Genomic DNA, 20,349 nt, shown 5'->3' on the forward strand with positions numbered 1-20,349 from the left:
ACATTTCATGTCCAAAGTTTCTCCACTAGGTAAAGAGGGATAACAGTCTTCCATGACTTCTAGTAATCTAGAATAACTTCTCTCAAACTGTTGATTTCTATGGTATTATCGAATTCTGCATACAGGATGACGTTCACTGTGTTCCCTGCATCCAGTGGACTCGCAAACTGAATTTCCACACGAATCTGGCCGGATTTTATAGGGTGGAAATGTCCCTCGTCGCTGCCTTGGTCTGGAGTGAAATCGAAAGCCCACAAAGCGTAGCCTCCTGCATAATCCTCGTACGTAATGCCGTGACTGGTGTTGGTTCCTAACTGTCCGGTAGCTTCGTACAGGGACAAGTACGATCTCAAATAATTCTTTGCGGCACCAAAGTTAGGCTCAAAGGGTCGGGTACACAAGGTCTTGCCATCGCGACTGACTTCAATCTTGGACACATTGTAATGATTAAAGTAGAAAGGATTTTCATTGTAGGCTCCATTGAAAGCTGAATTCTTGACGATACCAACAATCAAACGCTTGGGTAACTGTCCTTGGAACAGATGATCTTCGATCATGGATCGCTGTCCAGCAGGAATGGTGAAGGTTTTCACTTCCACGCGACGTATTGGATACTTGGCGGTCGTTCTGCTCAACGTCTGACTGATGTCGTTACCTACTTTAGGCAGCACTTCCACACGTCGCACGTAGAGTCTGGCTTCTTCGATTTTGGTTTTGTAAGTGGCATCAGCAGCAGCCATCAAATGGAAAGCGGCACTGCTACGATTCAGTCTCAGGCGGATATCTACCCCGTTTAGCAAATACTTTTCTTGTAACCACATGTCCAAATGCTAGCGATCCGTTAGTTCTAAACTACGACTTCCAGCAATTTTCTTTTGTCGTTCTACAAATCCCGTTGGATTTGAAGCATCCCCAGCAAGTGTAATGCCGTTGAACTTAGTCGCCTGGTCAGGTTTCCATACCACGCAAGCATCCAGATGAGTGTTCTTGGCTTCTTTTCCGTACGTCAAGAGATTTTCCAGGTAGGATCGATAAGGGTAAGTATCCATGCTGCTGCTGACCAGTTTGTTATTCAAGTACAAGTCCACTTCGCTGAACAAGGAATGCATGAAATTGTTGACGGGAGCTACTGCTTCATCAGCGTCTATGTTAGCGTTGGGTGGTTCGATCACTTTCACTTTCAAGTATAGGTAACTACTATTCAGATCGATGTAATCTTCGGGCTGTCCTTTGATTTCAAACTCGATGGGAGCGGAATCAGTCAATGAGGAGACGGGATGAAATTCCACCCACTGAGATTCTTGCATCGTCATCATGGTGGGGGGCATGGCAAACAGATCCAGTTCCGTCTTGGAACAAGCGCAAGACTCTCGGTGCATCATTTATTTTGTTGCTGTGTCTCAATAATCGAAAACGTCTAAGTCTCGAACGGTTCTTCTTTTCTTGGCCTTTCTAGCTTGAAGTCTGGTAAAAGGGTGTTTTCTGCGTCGTCTCTTTCTGCCTTGTCCTTGCTGAATGCCTGATTCGGTAGCGTGCAGGACATTTATAGGTGTGTCTCGTCGGCCTAAAATGTCTTTACCCGTTTGCAGCAAGACATTTTTGCCTGCCCTCATGAAGGCTTCTTTAGGGTTTTGTTTGTCGATGATGACATTTTGGAGAAATTCTTTGCCTTGCGTCAGTGCCGCATCTTTCAAGGCGTGCAATCCGCGTGTCACCATCGGTTTCAACACCGGGGCCACCGAACGAAAGGCTGATTTTAACATGTCTCCTAGACCGTGTCCTCGCTGTCGTGCAACCCCTCGATACACTGGATACATGACTTACGAGTCGTGAGAGAACCGTTTTCGAAAATGGAGTTTCACCGTGACTTTTCCTTTGGTGAATGGAATATTTTGTCCCAAATCTCCTTTTATAGCAATGTTGACCGTGTCCAAATACGACTTGCTGACCGGCAAATAGTGAGGATGGACAAATTCGCGGTGGACGTGGTAAGTGTTTCCACCTTCCTCGTCAGCGACCGTGGCAGAATCCACTTTGAAAGGAATGACACGCAGTAACGGTACGGAGGTGTGTCCCACCACGTTATACTCCACCACATCGGAGTACACAAACATCAAATTCAGTCCTTGGTTCAGTTCTACCGGGGCACGAAAAAATTTGCTAAAAGAATCGTTGTCGTAAATAACTGCTGATTCGCCTTTTTGTTGTTCTACTTTCTTCCTCAGTTCCATGTCTCCGCCCAACATGTCAAACAATTCAGGACAAAATAAAATGGACACGATTTTACTCCCGTCAAATTTCATCAAAAAGCGACGAGCTGATTTGTGGTATTCCAGGGTGACACTTTTTTTGACACTTTCCAAAGCTTTCAGAAACACGACATTAAACCTGGAGGCAATGGTGCTCACCAAATGTTGACCACTAAAATAATAGCCTGGGGGAATGAACAAGTGATAGGTGGTGTACTTTTGATTTTTTGTGCCAGGGGTTTTCTTGTCATATTTGCCATGGGTATCCAATTACTGTTGCATTTGCTCGTCATAAACTTCCACATCAAAAAAGTTTTGATTGGGAAGGACATTGAGGAGTTGGGTCGGGTGAATGATTTCTACTAAAGCCACTTCCCAATGGGCTTCGTGATCTAAGGGGATGGCCTGAGGTAATTTGGCCGTGTAACAGCACAACGTGTTGTGGGGAAACACCTCCATGGAACTGTCACTGGGTAAGGTTAAGTAAAATTGGTTTTCGTGACTCATAATTCCAGAGTTCTGTGGCTGTCCGAGGGGTTATTAATGGACGTCAGAGGCGTGTCTCCGTCTAAAATGGGGTTCTGATTGTGGTTGGAGTGGTGACTGACACTGGCACTGGACACAAGGTTCCCGTGGTTCCCGTTCGAGGAGAATTTCAGGGAGGGATTGGGAAGCAGGTAACCGATGCAGCTGCTCAATAAAATGGTCCACAATTGTTTGTCTCCTTGTTGCAAACTCAAATTGGCGATGGCTGCCCCGATGACACAATACACCACGAAGATTTGGCAGAAAAAGACGATTTGCGTTTTAGGCACACGTTCTCCACACCACACCCACAAGGGTTGTTTTTGTAAATCTTGCACAGAAGAACTGGGTGAAGAAGGAGTGGTCGACGTAGCTGCGTCAGATGTGTGAAAGGGCATGATGGTCACTTCTTTTTATAGTCGATGACTTGCGAAGCGTCGATCCAAGAATCGAAACTGGGTGGATATCCTTTCCAACGTACTTTGACTTCTTTGACACGTCGTTTGCCCACTTTACGGGTTCTGCGTTCGAGAATGCTTTCGATGTCGTACACGTCGTCTTCTTTTTTGGTGACACGTTGTAACTCGGGCAAATAAAACGTTCCTTTGAGCACTTCTCCGTTCATGTCTTCCAATTTATAGACGGTAGGATGACGGCCATGCACTCGTCCAGTGACGCGAAACAATTCGGTCGTCCAGTTAGGTAAGTAACCTTTGTCGAAAGTGCGTTTGGTTTTGCCAATGCGCACCCAATCTCCTACGGCCAACACTCCACTTTTCTTGGGGACAGCCCTCGTCGGGGACGTACCAAACAGACGCTCAAACACCAGCACTTCGTTGTCGGGAGTCACGTCTTGCGGGGCACGTCCGATGCTTCGATGGTAAGATTGGTTGTACGCTTGCACCAGGTGCGGTAAGATGTCGATGTACTTCAGAGTGTGGTGATGCGTAAAATATTTCCACATGCGTTCTTTCAAAGTGCGTTGAAAACGTTCCACGATGCTGGCTTTGGTTTCGGGATTCTCGGTGGTAAAAAAATGAATGTCACGTTTCTTTAATTCTTTTTGGAAAGCTTAGTTTAGAAATTCGGTGCCTTTGTCCGTTTGCCATCGAAGAGGGTGACGACCGCTTTGTTTCAACACCCGTTGCAGGGCTCGCACTAACTCGCTGCTCGATTTGGAAGTCAAGGGTACGACCCAAGCAAATTTGGAAAAGACGTCGATGACACAAAACAAATATTTGTAACCACGATTGTAGCTGGCCAAGTGAGAGACATCGGCTAAATCGGCTTGCCATTGATGATCGATGCCTTCCACTCGGGTGCGACTTCTGGCAAACTTGCGTCGAATGGGTTTGTGTAAAGTGTAGGTAGCTTGTTCTTGGAACCATCGTTGCACTTGAGGTAAACGGAGACTTTTCAGTCGAGTTTTGGCAGCACGATACAATTTTTGAACTCCTGCGTAACCTGCAGGATGGGAGGGATCGTAGTAAATGCTGGCTAAGACTTTTTCCATTTTTTGTGTTGGTTGGTGTGTTAATAAGACACCCACTCTTGGACGATGCTACTCTTTTTCTCTTGGGTACTTTCTTGGATTGCAATGCTTTGCGTGTGCGGCCGGCAATAGGTGTCGAAGAGGAGAAGGATGTCTGAGCGGGGGATATCGGTTCTTGTTTCACTTCTGTCTTCACTTCTGTCTTCACTTTCTTTTTCTCTTGTGAGGAAGAAGGGGTGGCCATCATCTTTTTAATCCATCCAATTCTGGAGGTAGGTGGTGTTGTTAACTTGCGTACTTTTTCTGGTGGAGTTTGAAACCCTTCCTCTTCTTCTCCTTTTTCTGTCTTGGTCACGGGTACTGGTGGTACTGGTACTGGTGATGGTGCTGGACTTTTCATCAAGGTCTTAAAATCTTTCAAAGTGGGTAGAGCTGTTTCGTCTAAAGCTTTCTGGTGAAAGAGTTGCAGTCGTTGCAAGAGTTGACCGTACTTTTGCGATTTTTATGTTTCGGACAAATCTTGGCGATCCATCAAGGACTGCAATTCGTGTTGTAACTGGGACATCTCGCTCAAATTGGGATTGGGAGGTAAATGCGGCGTGCGTTGTTCTTGCCACCGATGGTATTCCATCCATCGTTTGTAAGGCACTAAAGCTAGTTTTCGTCCTTCCATGGGGTTGTCAGGGGTCAATTCTGAGATCTTGGGACTTTCGAAGGCCTTTTTATCTTGCTCCCACCAGTCCTCCCAACATGGTTCCCAAGACTCCTTTCAGTATGGGGCCTAGCAAGAGAGGCAAAATGCCTCCACGTTGCACTAACATCTTCTTTTTTTGATGAATGGGAATTTTCTTTCGAACCATTTGGCGAAGAACGTGACGATGTTTGCTTAAGCATTGTTTCTGGTGTTTGGACAAAGGGATCGTGCCTTTCAAAACGTTCAAACAACATTCGCACACGGTATCGATGACCTCTTTGGAGGCTGTTTGAATGAGTTTTTTTCGTAGGGGTGGAGAAGCTTTGGACAGGACAGATAACAGGTCCCCATGTTTGGCTAAACGTGGTGGCAGTCCTTTCCTTTTCTTTCCTTGGTGTTTTCTGGAGGGTGACATCTTTGAGTCTTTAGGAGCACCAAAAAAACACTGATACCCTACTCGGTCACAGGCCTTTTTTATACTGGAACGCGTCGCCACTGATTGTCTTTACGGCGTATCAGTTTGAGGACAGGCATGACACGTCGTGCAGGGGGGGTACGTAACGGACTAAATCGAGCCAGTTCTAGCTTGGACAAATCCAGTAAACTTTGTAACATGCCCGATCTTTCATGGACTTTGATTTTGGGAGAAGGTACTTTGTGAGCAGCAGCCACTGCCACTAAATTGGAGGGTCCTGCCACTGGGGAAGTTCTTTTGGGGGTCATCAACGGAGAAGTTCTTGGTGTGATCAACGTCTCCAAGTACTCTTCAGTTCCTGGTGACATCAACGGAGAAGTGGATAAACGTGAGGCTGCCGAAGACGCAGTCACCGCTGTGGCAGGTCGTGGTTTGCGAGTGTAAGGTTGCGTCCTGGCCGAAGTGCCTCTCTTGCGACTAGTTTTCTTCTGTGGACTTTTCTTTTTCTGAGGACTTTTTCTCTGTTTCTTTTTCTGGGGGCTTCTTTTCTTTTTCCGGGGTGGTGGTGTCTGGTAAGAGGAGGGTCCTGCCACTGGAGAAGTTATTCTTCTTGGGGACCTGGTCTTTTTCTTTTTCTTCTTGGGGCTTCGTTGGACTTTTGTCTTGGGGATAACTTTGGGGGCATTAGGATCCCATCTTAAGAGTGAGCGAATGATGACCCCTCCTGGAGTACCGCTCCCTCCAGGTTTCAAAATGATTTGTTTTTTGGTTTGAGTGTCGATGCGGGGATCAGCCAGTTGGACCAAAGCGACTTTGTTTCGATCGAAAAAGCGTTTGGTTTGATGAGGAATCTGAATGATTCCTTGGAGTAATTGACGTGCCGTCACCGTGAACCATCGTAAGACTTCTTTGAGACTAGCTTCTAAGACACGAGCTCGTGTTTGTGGATCTTTTTCTCGACTGATGCCATACAAGGCACGAATCAATTTGACGGGAAGATGCGACTGAAGGGACGTCATGTTCACACTGTGTGAGACAGACGAAAAAGGGTCTGAGGTTTTTATAGATTTTTTCATGGGGAGTAAAATGAAGTCGAGGACGGAGACGTGTACAGGACAGGCCCTCCGTCTTGGTACCAGTGGTGAAACAAGTGGGTACGAAATCGCAAATCCTCGGGGGTCGTAGGTATCAAATCGACGAGTAAATAGGCGTGTGGCGTTTGAGTGGCATCGTCGTACGCCTGAGTTAGCCAAGGCGTTCCTAACTGTTTGGCTAAGACTTGCACTTGCGATTTATCTCGAGGGCTTTTAAACAAGACCACGTAATGCGCATTGAGACTGATGGTGCGATGGGCTTTACTTTGTTGAAACAAATTTTGGGTGATGTAAATGACACTGGCATTACGGTGATGCCCTTTGCGCGTAAACCACAGTTTAATTTCTTCTTCGTCTTCTCCTAACATGTCGTCGAAAATGACCAAATGGGTTTGACGGGAGTCAGAGACGATGCCGTCGTCTTCTTTAGGAATGCCTTCCACAAACACGATGGAATCGCCTTGACTTTCTCGCAAGAGGTTGTACGCCGATTGCCACTCTTTGTAACACCACACGATCCGTTGAGGGGGCCGATCGATCAAATGATGTTGATGTTAACGTTTGACGAATTCGGTTTTGCCTGAACCGCTAGGTCCAGCAATGAGCATGTTAAAGGGATGGCGAAGATACAAAGCCTCCCAACTGGCACGATCTAAGTGTTCGTCGATGACTTTGACAGTAGAGGAAGAGGGAGCAGAGACAGCAGAGGTAGCCATGGTGTGAGAAATGTCACTTATGACACAAAAACAAACAAGACAAGAGTTTATATACTTTTTCAGAACACGTTTATTGAATGTTTTTTTTCAAACATGAATACGAAAGACAAAAATACATAAAAGCCAAAGGCTTAAGTACAAGGATAAAAGGCACATGATAACGATGAACGTGGAATAAACACAAGTGTCTGTACAACATGTTTTGGGTAATGTTCTAACCAGTTCTATAGTAGGGGGTAAGGTCACACAAGTGTCCTCCCGAAAGGGTCTTTCAGGTCTGTCCACGACAGTCCTGTCCTGAGTGACGGGTTCTTCTGGCACCGTCACTAACACGGGTTGAAAAGTAACTTTTTTCCTTGAACAACTCTCGTGCATACTGGGCCACTTCTTGGGTCCAAGCCTCAAAATCCCATTCTTTCCAGGCACGGACATCTGTCCAATGGGGATGTAAGTCACAAGCTACACACACATCGTCATACACGTCTTGGGTAGCTAAAAGTTGACGAATCTTTTTTTCCTGTTGAGGTTGAGAAGTATCCAGATGAAAACGCAAGGCTTTGAGCAAAAGGAGTTTTTCGTGACCATTTAAGGCCATGGAGGTGGTAAGTACTGATCGTAAAGAGTCCACAAAGAATCGGCTGGTAAACGAAATCCCAAAAAACAAGTCACTAAGACACACACCACTTGTCGTCCCAAATTGAATGGATAAAGTTCTTGTAATAATTGATGGTAATGATCCACGGTTTGAATATGGCCATTGAGTTCCTTCCACGGAATCTGTTGGATGACATGTGACATAAACCGTGGCATGGCAGCCTGTTTTTATATTCTCTTTTTTTTGGATGCAGTACACGTACTTTCTAGCCAGAGATCTTCGTTCTCCAGTAGGGAATCTAAATCTTGCATACTGTAACCGAAACTTCAGAGTTCGTTTAGAAGTTTCCTCTTCCTCTAAGTAGATTCCACGTAAAATATGTTGATAATCCTTTAACTTGTCTTCCTCAATGTATTGCTGTAGGTGAATCTCGAAGTAACCATAATCATGAACATGTCGATCATTAGCGACCTCAAAGTTTTGAACAATGTCTGACCATTGAAAGAATTTCTGACGAATCAGTTCTCTTATACCATTCAGGTACCAGTGGTTAAAGATTTGGTGACGTATCGGATGCAATTGTTCTTTACGTTTGACTTGTATTTTGACCAGCTCTCGGTAAATGCATTCTCTCAATTCCACAGGCAAGGCACGAATGTTCTCTAGCAAAGTATCCATGAATAGGTCATACTAAATCCTCCTTGGTCTGACACAAGAAATGTACTGTTTGCACAAACATGGTTTTAATTCATTGTCGAATCTAAATCGTTTCACCACTAATTTACACATTACAATTCGTTCAGAAGTTTCCTCTTTCACCAAGTTGACATTGCATGAAAGATGTTGGTAATTCGTTAACTCTTCCTCTGGAATTCGATGCAGTACGTTTACAATGTAGTAGATAGAATCGTCAATACCAAACCATTCCTTTTTATAACCAGGAGGTCGTTGATCAATGTCTGTCCAATGGAACACTTTCAACTCAATCAGTCCTTGTATAGCCTGAAGGTACCAGTGGTTCAAACACCGGTGACGTAACGGATGCAATTGTTCTTTACGTTTCACTTGTATTTTGACCAGCTCTCGGTAAATGCATTCTCTCAATTCCACAGGCACGGCACGAATGTTCTCTAGCAAAGTATCCATGAACAGATTATTATGGTAAGAAGTTACTTCAATGTCTCGGTCCCACTAAGGGTAAGTAATGACAATTCGGTGACCATCGAGCATGTTCTACGTAGGCCGAATCTTGCGGTTCCCAGTGGTGAAGTGACACACCACAACTGAAGCACTTGACTTTATCTCCTTCGCCCAAGTAGAAAAATCCGGCTCTGGCTAATTCTTCGGGGGTCGGTCCTCCCAGATATTTAGGCCATTTTCCTTTGAACGATTGAAGACGATTTTCAAAGTCGCAGTATTCCGACAAACGCACAGGAAACGAATATTCGTTTTTCACAGGTTCGTTTCGATGAGGGTTGGGTGACAGGAACAGGAGTTTGCTCAGGGCTGGATGACATCCGTAGTGGGGTAGACGTGAAGGTGAACATTCCCCTTTAAACCCGGTAAAATGTCTAAGAGGACGAGCGGCATCGCTTTCGCATCCCTCAGGTTTGACACGCACAGCATCACTTTCCATGACAGGGGTAGTGAGAACAAAGTTTCCATGATGCTTTACGGCATCGCTCAGGTCACAACGTACAGCATCGTACCCATTGCAAGGCTCACAATCGCACTCGTCTGCAAACTCCGTTACGCAATTACAATGGTAACCACATGGACAATCGCAGTTTCCTTCCGGACATTTTCCGTCGCAATGCATGGGTCTTATCCATCCAATATTAGTCACACTAGAGGAAGATACAACTTTTTTACAATCCCCAAACTGGAACGATGTCTCTTTCAAAGTATTCATCTTGTTCGCTCGGTCTTGGTAGTCACAATGAACTATCGATCTTGACCATAGCCCCCTTTTTATACTAGTCGCAATGCAGTCTCCAGCTTGTACATCTTTCCTTTTTTACGTTTTTTATGACTTGTTTCGGAAGGTACCGTCTCTAAAGTACCGTCAACATTGTACCGTAGTGTGATGGGTGGAAAAGCCATAGAAAGGTAAGGGCAGTGCGGAGACCATCGAGTATGTTCCAGAATAGCTGAATCTTTATAGATACATAGATCCATTCGTAACTTCAGTCCGCAAGCGAAACACTGTACCTCGTATCCCAATCCTGACTCAGGTCCCAAGTAGACAAATCCTGTTCTAGCTAAAACATACGAAGAAGGTAATCCTTCCCTATCCGTAGGCCATTTCTGAAACGTGTCCAATCGACGGGCACAATCACAATAGTCAGGTAAGAAGACTGGAAAATGGTAGGGTTTGAACTTGGAGTTCTCATCGGGTTTCTCACTCGATTCTTGCTGTGGCGAAGTCATCTTTCTGGTGGGTGGCTATCCTCTTACAACCAATGTTTTATACCAACGTGTCCATACGGTAAGGTGAAATGATTGGGAAGTCGAACTCGCTTCTGGTACACGATTTGATAAACTTTTTCCAAAGGTCGACTGACGATGTGGTGAGTGGGTAAACGTACAATCTTGTTCGGTTGGTGAGTGGTCACTTTAAAGTTTCCATCCTCTCCCGATTGCAAGGCTTCTTTCAATACCCCAAAGTTGACCACTCGACTGGTACGATAATTCAGAGTCAATCCTTTCACTTTGCACGTCGTGTGCACTTCTCCTTGTTTGTCTCGGTATTCGTAGCCGTAATTTTTGGGACCGCCACTGACGAAACTTAGAATCTTGTCGTCGGGATGCTCGTCTGTCCAGGCTCCTAAACGGTCTCCTTCGATGCTAGGGTGATGTTGAATCGGGTGATGGATGTAAATGCAACTGTCCGTGTCAAAGTACAGGACGCGTTCTTCTAACAGTTCTAAAGCTTCGTACAATTTTAAGCGAGCATGGGCTGTCACGTAAGCCGCAATGATGACATTTCCAAAAGGGTCGTCTTGTACAAAGTCCAGATCTTCTTCGTAATTGACCAAGATCAAATTCTCTCGAACGACGTCCACGTGTTTCATGTATTTGGTTTTGTCGTGAATCATCTGGAAGTAGCGGGAAGGTTCTGTCAAATATTCCGTCTTGGGTAAACACGGTCGTTGTGCCATTTTACCCCACAAGCAATTTAACATCACTTTGGCAAACGATCGCCTGCCTTCGTTTTTCTCGATGTGGTCTAAAGTGATGCCTTCTTGTTCGTAGTATTTCTCTTTGAATTGTATTTGGTCTTCGGGAGTGTGACACCAGGAAGGATAGCCGCTGGCTTCTTGCTTCAGTTTCAAAAAGGCATCCACGTAGTCTGCGAAAATGCCTTTCTGAGTAGGGTCACCCTTGCGGTATTGTTGTGTCTTGGGAAAGTGACAAATTTCGTACACTTCTAACAGTTGGTATCCCATGTCCAGAGCTTTGAACAATTCTACGCTGACCCAGGTTCCCGTTAAGGCACGTTCTTCCTGGGTGTGCTGACAAGGTTGGTCTTGGTTGCACGTTTCGGCACAAGTACGGCACAAGGGAAACATCAGTTTGCCTTGACAATGGTGAGGTAAGACGGGATGGTAGAGGTTCGTGGGAGGCAAAACTTTACACTTGATCAAACCTTCGTATTGTCGAATGTTTTTCAGGTCGATGTGTTCCGTGAACAATTGCGGGTGCCCTACAGGAAAGCGACAATATTTGCACACGTAGGGATACAGCGAACACACGTCCAAGTATTTGATTTCTTCTCCTTTCTCTTCGTCGGCTTGGTACAGCAAACAGGTGGCATTGGTCCTTCCTCCGTACAAACTATCCCTCGTGTTCAGCGGGTCCATGAACTGGTAACTTTCCACGAGGCGTTTAAACTCGGGATCGGTTTTCATACGGTGATCGTACTCGTGTTCCCACATTTCCACCACTTGGTATCCTTGCTGTTCTAACTTTAGGCGCCGCTGACAAGTGTCCTGGTACAAGTCTTCCATGGTTCGTTGCAAAAACTGATTTTTAGTGCCACGGTCAGGGTAACAGACGGGACATCCGTGAAATAAGCAACCATTAAACTCGTACACGATCTTGGGGTTTTCTAAGTCCCAGCCATCGACCGAATACGTTCCGATGGTCTTTTCGCCTCCTCCGTTGCGGGCATGCTGAATCCACTTGTCTTCCTTGTCGCACAAGTAATGTAACCAACGTAGGGCTTTGACCGAGTATTGACGCTTGACATAGTGAGTCGTTTGAGGACTGATGACAGCCACGGTGTTTTCAGGCATGAATCGTTGTCGATACACTAAGGAACACGCTTTGGCAATGGTGCAAGCTTCTTTCAAAGGATCGACCCCTCCGTGTTCCATGAACAGTTCTCGAAATTTTCCACAGCAACGCCGTAAAATGTCGACGTCGGAACGACAATACTTTAGCATTTCTTCCTGAAAGTCGAAAGGGTCCGAGGCGTGAGCCTGGTACCAAGCGTAGAAAGCTTCTCGTTGTTCGGTACGCATGTTGTCGGGGTCGTAATAGTGAGCCTCAGGTAAATGGGGTAGAACGGCATGTTGATTGGCTTCCGTATTGAAAAAGTGTGGAAAGTACCCTTTAGCCATTTCTGTCATTCCAAACGTTTTAGGCATTCGACTCAAAGGCATGGCCAAATAGCTCATCGAATCTTTAAACTGCACTTGTCCCACTTGCATGAAAATGATTTTGGCTCCGTTCAAAGTCACTTTAGGACGCTCGGTGCCTTGTTCCGTATAGTACCTCAAAAGAAACTGTCCATCGTATCCGGAAAAATTGTGAGCCATCACTGTGGCATGACGATGACAATCTCCGTAACGTTCGATGTCCTCTTGGCTCCACGTCTTGTCGACGGGGTCTAAGACCCATTGGGCAAAATCGGCTAACGTGTTCGGTCCCCGAAAGATTTTTTCACGCCCTCCGGGAATCTTGCTGCAGTGAGGGCAATGACTGAAGATATGTTCTTGAATGCACTTCTCGCACGCTCGATGAGCCACGCAGAAATTAGGAATGTGAATGCCGGTTTCTTGCATGCATTCGAAATCGAAAAAGATGAAATTGCCTTTCTTCTTGTGACCGTCCTCTTTCTCTGTTGGGGGTTGGTATTTTTGCACGTAACATTCGTGTTCCAAGTCCACGATGTGGTGACAAATGTGACATTTTTTCTTTCCTCGACATACGTGTGCCTTGGCATTGTTGGTAAGTATGCCTTGTCCACACGTAGGGCACAATCTCAGGAGTTGACAAGCACATTTCTTCTGTGAACCTTGTGTTTTCAAATGTTGCTGGTAACAGGCAGGGCTGACAAACGTGCGCAGACAAGTTGAACAAGGCACTGGTTCTTCGCTCAGACAGGGTGGAGAGGCCAAACATCCTGGGCATTTCGATCCACAATGCTTGTGTTGCTCTCGATTGTTATAACCATAATCACATTTCTCACAATAATAACCGTATCCTAGGAATCCGGTGATACTGGTAATGGTATCGAAATGGTCATCGTGATGATAAACATGAATGTATTTTCCGTCCTTAAAATCTTGGCCTCGAAACAACAGAGGCCCACGCACTTCTTGAGGGTGCACTTTCAAGGTGTATCGTGGAGCTAGGGCATCTTGCAATTTTTGCATCTCAGGAATGCCACAGGGTGTGTCTTTGGACAGGCCAGCTTGTTGCAACAGGAGTTCTGCTTCGTTTCGTTGTTTGGCTCTGTCCGATTGTCGAATAGTTTTCCAGGTTCTTTTCCATTCTACCGTGTCGTTCTTGTTGGCATAGGTTCGTCCCACCACGATGGCACGGGCTAAACACATCTGGTCATGAGGGTTGCGAATTCGGACGAGACTCTTTTTGGTGTTGCGAAGGTCGTCCACCAATAACATCTTTTTGCGTCCAGTCCCTTGAGGAGGAGAGACGTGGGTCATGTCCAGTGTGGCTTTACCATCGGTGATGTCAAACTGGTCATTAGATTGTTGCACGTGTTGAATCTTGTCCATGACTTTGGAAGCAGTCAATTCTGCAGGGGTGCTAAACTCGATCCAAACAGGGGATTTCAAACCGTCGTGTTGTATGGAAAGTCTCAAGCGATCGTCTTCTTTGGGTTGACATTGTCGCTTGAGTGCAGTGAGCAAAGAATCCCACACCCCAGTGATGAACACTTCTGCTTTCTCTAACGGCAATTCAGCCTTGAAATCTTTAAACTTCACTGTGTATTTGTAAGCCGTAGTTCTAAATTTTCTAGAGGAGCGCTTTTCCGTCTCTCGAATGGAATAGTACTTTTCAGGGTTAACTAAGGGTGGTGAACTTGGTTTAGAGGGTTCTGATTCTGGTTCACTCATGTCCTCTTCAAAATCACTGGCATGAATTTGTGCCAAGATTTCAGCCCTGGTACGAGGCGATAGATCACGTTTCTGCCTCTTACTTTCTTCTTCTTTCTTCTCGAACGAATTAGATCGTTTCATCTTCAAAGCAAAAAGTCAAATGACTCAAGTTCAAACACCATGAGCTACTTTATAGTCATAGCAGACCAGCGTATATAAAAGGGTGTGTGTCTTATCCTTTCACTATTCATTTCACTCTCAAGCCGAGCACAACGATCGAAGAGACTAACCAGATGGAACGTTTCGTCAGAGCTTTGCGAGGGGTCATTAGAAAATTCTCTTCAGACCAGCCGACGGACTACTCTCCTTCCTTTCGAGATAAAAGTCAAGATACTTGCTATATCTGTCAGAAGAAAGGGCATTGGTCTTCAGAGTGTCCAGACCGTCAAAAAAGAACAAAAACAGGGACTAAAAAAGACAAAAGTCAAGATACCTGTTATTATTGTAAAGAAAAAGGACATTGGTCTCCAGATTGCCCAAAAAAGAAACAAGAGGAGTCAGAAGAAAAGAAGGATTCTTCAGAAGAAGAGAGGGATTCTTCGGAAGAAGAGAGGGATTCTTCAGAGGAAGAAGAGGAAGAAAAAAGACAATTCTATTTACAAGAGGCAAAGAAACAGGAGAAGAAGAAAAGAAGAAGGGAAGAAAATGAGGAAAAGACGGTGAAGAAATTCAAAAAACAGAGAGACTGAAAAAGGAGAAAGAAGAAGTCAACGAACTTTTTATTAAAGTGTTGTGTTGTGAATTGTGAATTGGATTGTAAAAAATGGATAAAAGAATAAATGAATGATATAAGGTAAGAGTCTTTTAGTTCTGATTTTAAAATAAGAACGTACACTCACGCACTCATACACAGACACGTACTATAAGGGTAAAATGGGTGGGGTTTTTTTTGAGTTATTGGCAAATTGAAATTGTATTTCTTTTCGAGAAATGTGGGTGGCCCTGAAAAGGGCCTTTTTCTTTATGGTGAAGGGGTGAATTTAAGCAATCAACTTTAACTGCCTTAAGCCTTTGCCACGGCCAAGGCCTACTTCTGGACTGCGTAATGTTGATGATGATGATAATGATTGGGTTGAAATCACTAAGGGTGGTACGGTAGGCTTAGTCACAGGGTTGACGTGTTTAGCTCGGGAAGGTCGTATTCTCTTCGGTCGTGATAAAGAAGTCTGATACATTTGTTTCAGACTTCTTAACTCCGCTAAAATGTCCAACAGTACCGTGACCGTTTGATTTTCACCCTCTTGTTTCTTTGCTGCTACTTCTTCTTGCTGCTGTTGCTGTTGTTTTTTTCTTACCTCTTCTTCTTGTTGCTGTTGCTGTAGGAGAAAAGCCTGTTCCGCTTCCTTTTGTCGTTGTATAAATTTCTCCAATTCTTCTTTCTGTCTCTGTCTAAAATTCTCCACTTGCGGTAATGAAGAAGGTAACGAAGGTTCCGGAACAAATTCTTGCGAGGAGAGAAAATCCACAAAATCCCAGTGTACCTCTTCTGAAAGTAAGTCCGGGTTCCCTTGGGTGGTCTCCCCTGCTGGTGCACCCCATTGTATCGTTTTCTGAGTTTCCGTCATGTTGAATCACTGTCGCATAGATTGACTGCACACAAGCGCTAGCGAATCTATATAGACTACGTGACGTCACAGACTGCTCTCTTCGAATTGGATGCGGGCTGACTGAATTCTGTAACGCGTGTTCGGATTGGTGAATGAACTCAATCCGTTTCAATCCTACCTATGCCTATAAATAAGCGCAGTTCAGTGCATTGATTCACCTGTTCTCGTCGCTTCAAGATGTGGACCACAGTTGAGTCATCCACCCTTGTGTCTTCCATGATGTTTAGGACAGACATGCTCATGTATGTCCGATCCAAGTGGACCGTTGTCCACAGGACAAACACCAGCCTGTGGATACGTAGGATCTACGTTGAAAGACAAGGATGCCTGAAAAGAGTGCTAATTTACGGGCCAACAGTGAGACGCAGCCTAAGGACAAGAAGAAGACCAATGCGGTGCCCTTTATGTTAATGAATACATTAACATAAACCCAAAGGCCCTTTTCAGGGCCAGCCATATTTCTCGAAAAGAGATAGCCTTTCCATTGCCTACCCCTTTTTTATTTTATTTTATTTTATTTTATTTTTTTTAAAAAATCCCATGTTCAATTTCCCTTGACGCTATACAGTCCCACCCTGTTTAAATTCCTTTGACGCTATACAGTCCCAATTCCCATGTTCAATTCCTCTTGAGGCTATATCGTCCCACGATTTTTCTCTATGTTAAATTCCCATTGAGGCTATATGTTCCCACGATTTTTCTCCATGTTAAATTTCCATTGAGGCTATATGTTCCCAAGGGTGTTTTTAATGCTAATTCCCATTGAGCCTATAGTATCCCACTTCACTACTTCCGAGCCATGGGTCACCCGGACTGGATACCAGAAACAGAAAAGAAAAAGAAGAAAGGAATGATGGACAAAATAAGAGGATGGTGGAAAAAGTTAAGAAGTTAAAAGAAGAAGAAAAAACCAAAAGGCCCTTTTCAGGGCCAGCCATATTTCTCGAAAAGAGATAGCCTTTCCATTGCCTACCCCTTTTCTAAATTTAAATTTAAATTTAAATTTAAAAAAACTTTTAAAAAAAAGAAGAAAAAATCCTATATTCAATTCCCCTTGTCCCTAGACAAACCCAAACTCTATTCCCATGTTAATTTCCCTTGTCCCTAGACAGACCCAAACTCTGTGTTAAATTCCCATTGTCCCTAAAGTGGCCCAGCGTTTTTCTCCATGTTAAATTTCCATTGTCCCTAAAGTGGCCCAGGGGTGTTTTTAATGCTAAGTCCCATTGTCCCTAATGTGGCCCACTTAACTACTTCTGGGGAATTCCCATCATTTTTCAAAACTGCCATTATAAAGCCTCTGCTGAAGAAACCAACACTAGACCATAACGATTTAAAGAACTACCGCCCAGTTTCTAATCTCCCATTCATTTCAAAAATCTTAGAAAAGGTTGTTCTATCCCAGCTTGTATCTCATCTAAATTCAAATAGTCTTTTTAGCAATGTACAATCTGCATATCGCCCTTGCCACAGTACTGAAACTACTCTTCTAAAAGTAGTTAATGACATTCTCTCTGCGTTGGATAGAGGAAAGATTACAGTCCTCACCCTCCTTGATTTGTCTGCAGCATTTGACACAATAGACCATGATATATTACTTCACCGTTTCCAGTATGTATTTGGCATTCATGATACATGGTCAACAGGACACAAATTGTATCTACAAATGGAATACACTCCAGCCCAATCGATCTAAGTTTTGGTGTTCCACAGGGGTCTGTTCTTGGACCTGTTCTCTTCATTCTGTACACTCAGTCGCTCTCAAGTGTCATAGATCATCATCCAGTGTCTCACCACTTGTACGCTGCTGACACCCAAATATACAAATCTAGCCACCCAAATGAAGTTGATGCTACCATCCAAGGTGTAGAGAGGTGCATTTCTGATGTGAAATCATGGATGACTTGTAACAAGCTGCAGATGAATGATGATAAAACTGAGGCCATTCTCATTACAACACAAAGACTTTCTCATTCACATCCTTTACCTCAAACAATAAATATCAGCAACGCCAACATTAAATTCACACAATCAGTACGAAACCTAGGTGTTACTCTGGACAGTACTCTCACATTGCACCAACATGTCATGAACATATGCAAGGCTGCATTTCTTGAGCTGAGACGCATCAGCTCAATTCGCAAATATCTTTCAGCTGATGCCACTAAACACTTGTGTGTTCATTAGTACTTTCAAGACTGGACTGTTGTAACTCAATTCTGTCTGGTTCATCTCAATATCTACTCCAGAAACTTCAAAAAGTTCAAAACACAGCTGCTCTGATCATACTTAGAGTACCACGATCAGAGCATACCTCCCCGCTGCTCTGTACGCTACACTGGCTATCCATTCGATCCAGAATCAAACACAAAATTTGTTCTCTGTGCTACATTTCACTGTCGGACTCTAGTCCAACATACCTATCTGACCTCACCCATGTGTACACACCAGCAAGATAATTACGCTCCTCTTCTGACAATCGTATACTCATTATTCCCACTATGAAAACAAAGTCATATGGACAGCGTTCTTTTTCATACCAGGGCCCAGCAACGTGGAATGAATTGCCCACTGAACTTAGACACACAGACACAGTGATCACATTCAAGAGGGCTCTCAAAGTTCACTTATTTCGACTGCAAGAACAAACTTAAAGACCTAATAATGTTTCCTATCTGAAATATTCTCAGCATGTCTTTTATTTTTGTAATGTTTTTCTAATTTCATGTTGTTTGTTTTTGTAATAATATTATTATGTTTCTTATCTTATAGGTGTTGTCTAATGTTGTAAAGCGCTTAGAGCTTTTAAAGATTAGGCGGTATACAAAGTCCTCATTATCATTATTATTATTGTACTTTAGCTGGATACTAACAGTCTTACACAGATACACTAAACACAAAGAAACATACAGATTTACAAGTATTGAATGACCATTGACAAAGGACATTGTATCTACATTAGTGTTATTATATAAATTAGGACCGATACACTGATCACGTAATAGTCCGATCAAATTCTAACTTTTCAAACAGAATGTTAAACTGCTAATATTGATCTACATCAAGTAACAGCTGTCCTGAATTTAAAATATCATCAACGCCTAACTAAATAAAAAACGATTTTTTAAAAAATAAAACAAAACCAATCAACAAATCTCTCGAGATCGTGAATTTTTAACAGAGACCAGCTAAAGACTGCTTCTCTCTTACATCAGAGTACATTGTATAAATCTAATAATTTCTGAGTAATTTGTCATATAAATATGCCGTCATTGTGTTCTATTTACTTTAAGGATTACAAACATAATTGAAATTCAGCCTTTGGTCAAATATAATTAAAATATTATGTTTTTTGTTTGATAAATTAAACGATAACTAGTTTCAACGATGCCGATTGGGCAAGGAAAAATTCAGTTGATTTGATAAATATTTAACAAATAAATCATTGCATTTTTTAATCGGCCTGTGTGGGTTTTACTATGATTATCAACTGATACAAAGAATAAAGCGGAAATAACATATACAACCTTGAATATCCCTTTCCTTTCAATATTTGTAGGCGCGGACCGAGGAGTTTTGAAATGTGGGTGTGATTTCTTGCTTGCTACGAAAATGTTAAAAACATAACGTCTTTGCTAAAACTTCTCCTGTTTATCCAGTGATTTCTATCAAGTTTAGAAGGATTGCTTAAGTAACGTATTCTCATGATTTCAGCATATTGTGGGGCCCCGAGTGGCCGAGTGGTCTAAAGCTCTCTCCATCTCACCTCTGTCTGCGTAGGTTCGAGTCTAGGATTCGGCTAACGTGGGTATGTGAGAAAGCTTGCCAGTAGCTTCGCGTGGGTCGGTGGTTCTTCCCGGAGTTTTTCCGGGTTCTTCCTCCACCATTAATACTGGCCGCCATGCATAGCCTATCGTGTGCAGAAATATAGCGATAAACACCACCACAACAACATCAGCATATTGCCCCGTGCCCTTTGTTGTTTATTCTTTCTTACTGCAATCTGGAATCATTAATTAACGTGTGTCAGCGTGGTCATGTATCCGCATTTGCTCAGATTAATTAAATAGGATTTCGTGTTCTTAAATTTTATAATAATCAATATTTAAATGTATGTGTATTAAAATTCTATACATTACGCTAATTACTACAATAGTCCGTACTGAATGCCCTCTCATGTCCTGCATGATTCGTACTTTAACTGGATACTAACAACCATACACAAATGTACTAAACATAAACATATTAAATGACTGTTGACAAACGATATTTCATCCACATTACTGTTATATAAATCATTGACTGATAGTCCGAGTTCGTTATGGGCCGAGAATGCTAGTCGGCCGACTCTGCTATGGGCCGAGTAGTCCCGTATTCTTAGTTTAAAAAAAAAATCCCAACAAAACACCGAAATATCTAACAGGGCATCTAAATTTAGGTAAGACTAAAGTCAGGTTGGATGATGAATGCTCAGCAAATGATGTTACATAATTTTGTCCGTGATTTTAATGTCTAAACAGTTGTTTTCGTAGGAGGATGCACTCTTTGAAGA

This window comes from Sinohyriopsis cumingii, chromosome 2, assembly GCF_028554795.1.
Source record: "Sinohyriopsis cumingii isolate HCF-2022 chromosome 2, ASM2855479v2, whole genome shotgun sequence".
Taxonomy (NCBI): Eukaryota; Metazoa; Mollusca; class Bivalvia; order Unionida; family Unionidae; genus Sinohyriopsis; species Sinohyriopsis cumingii.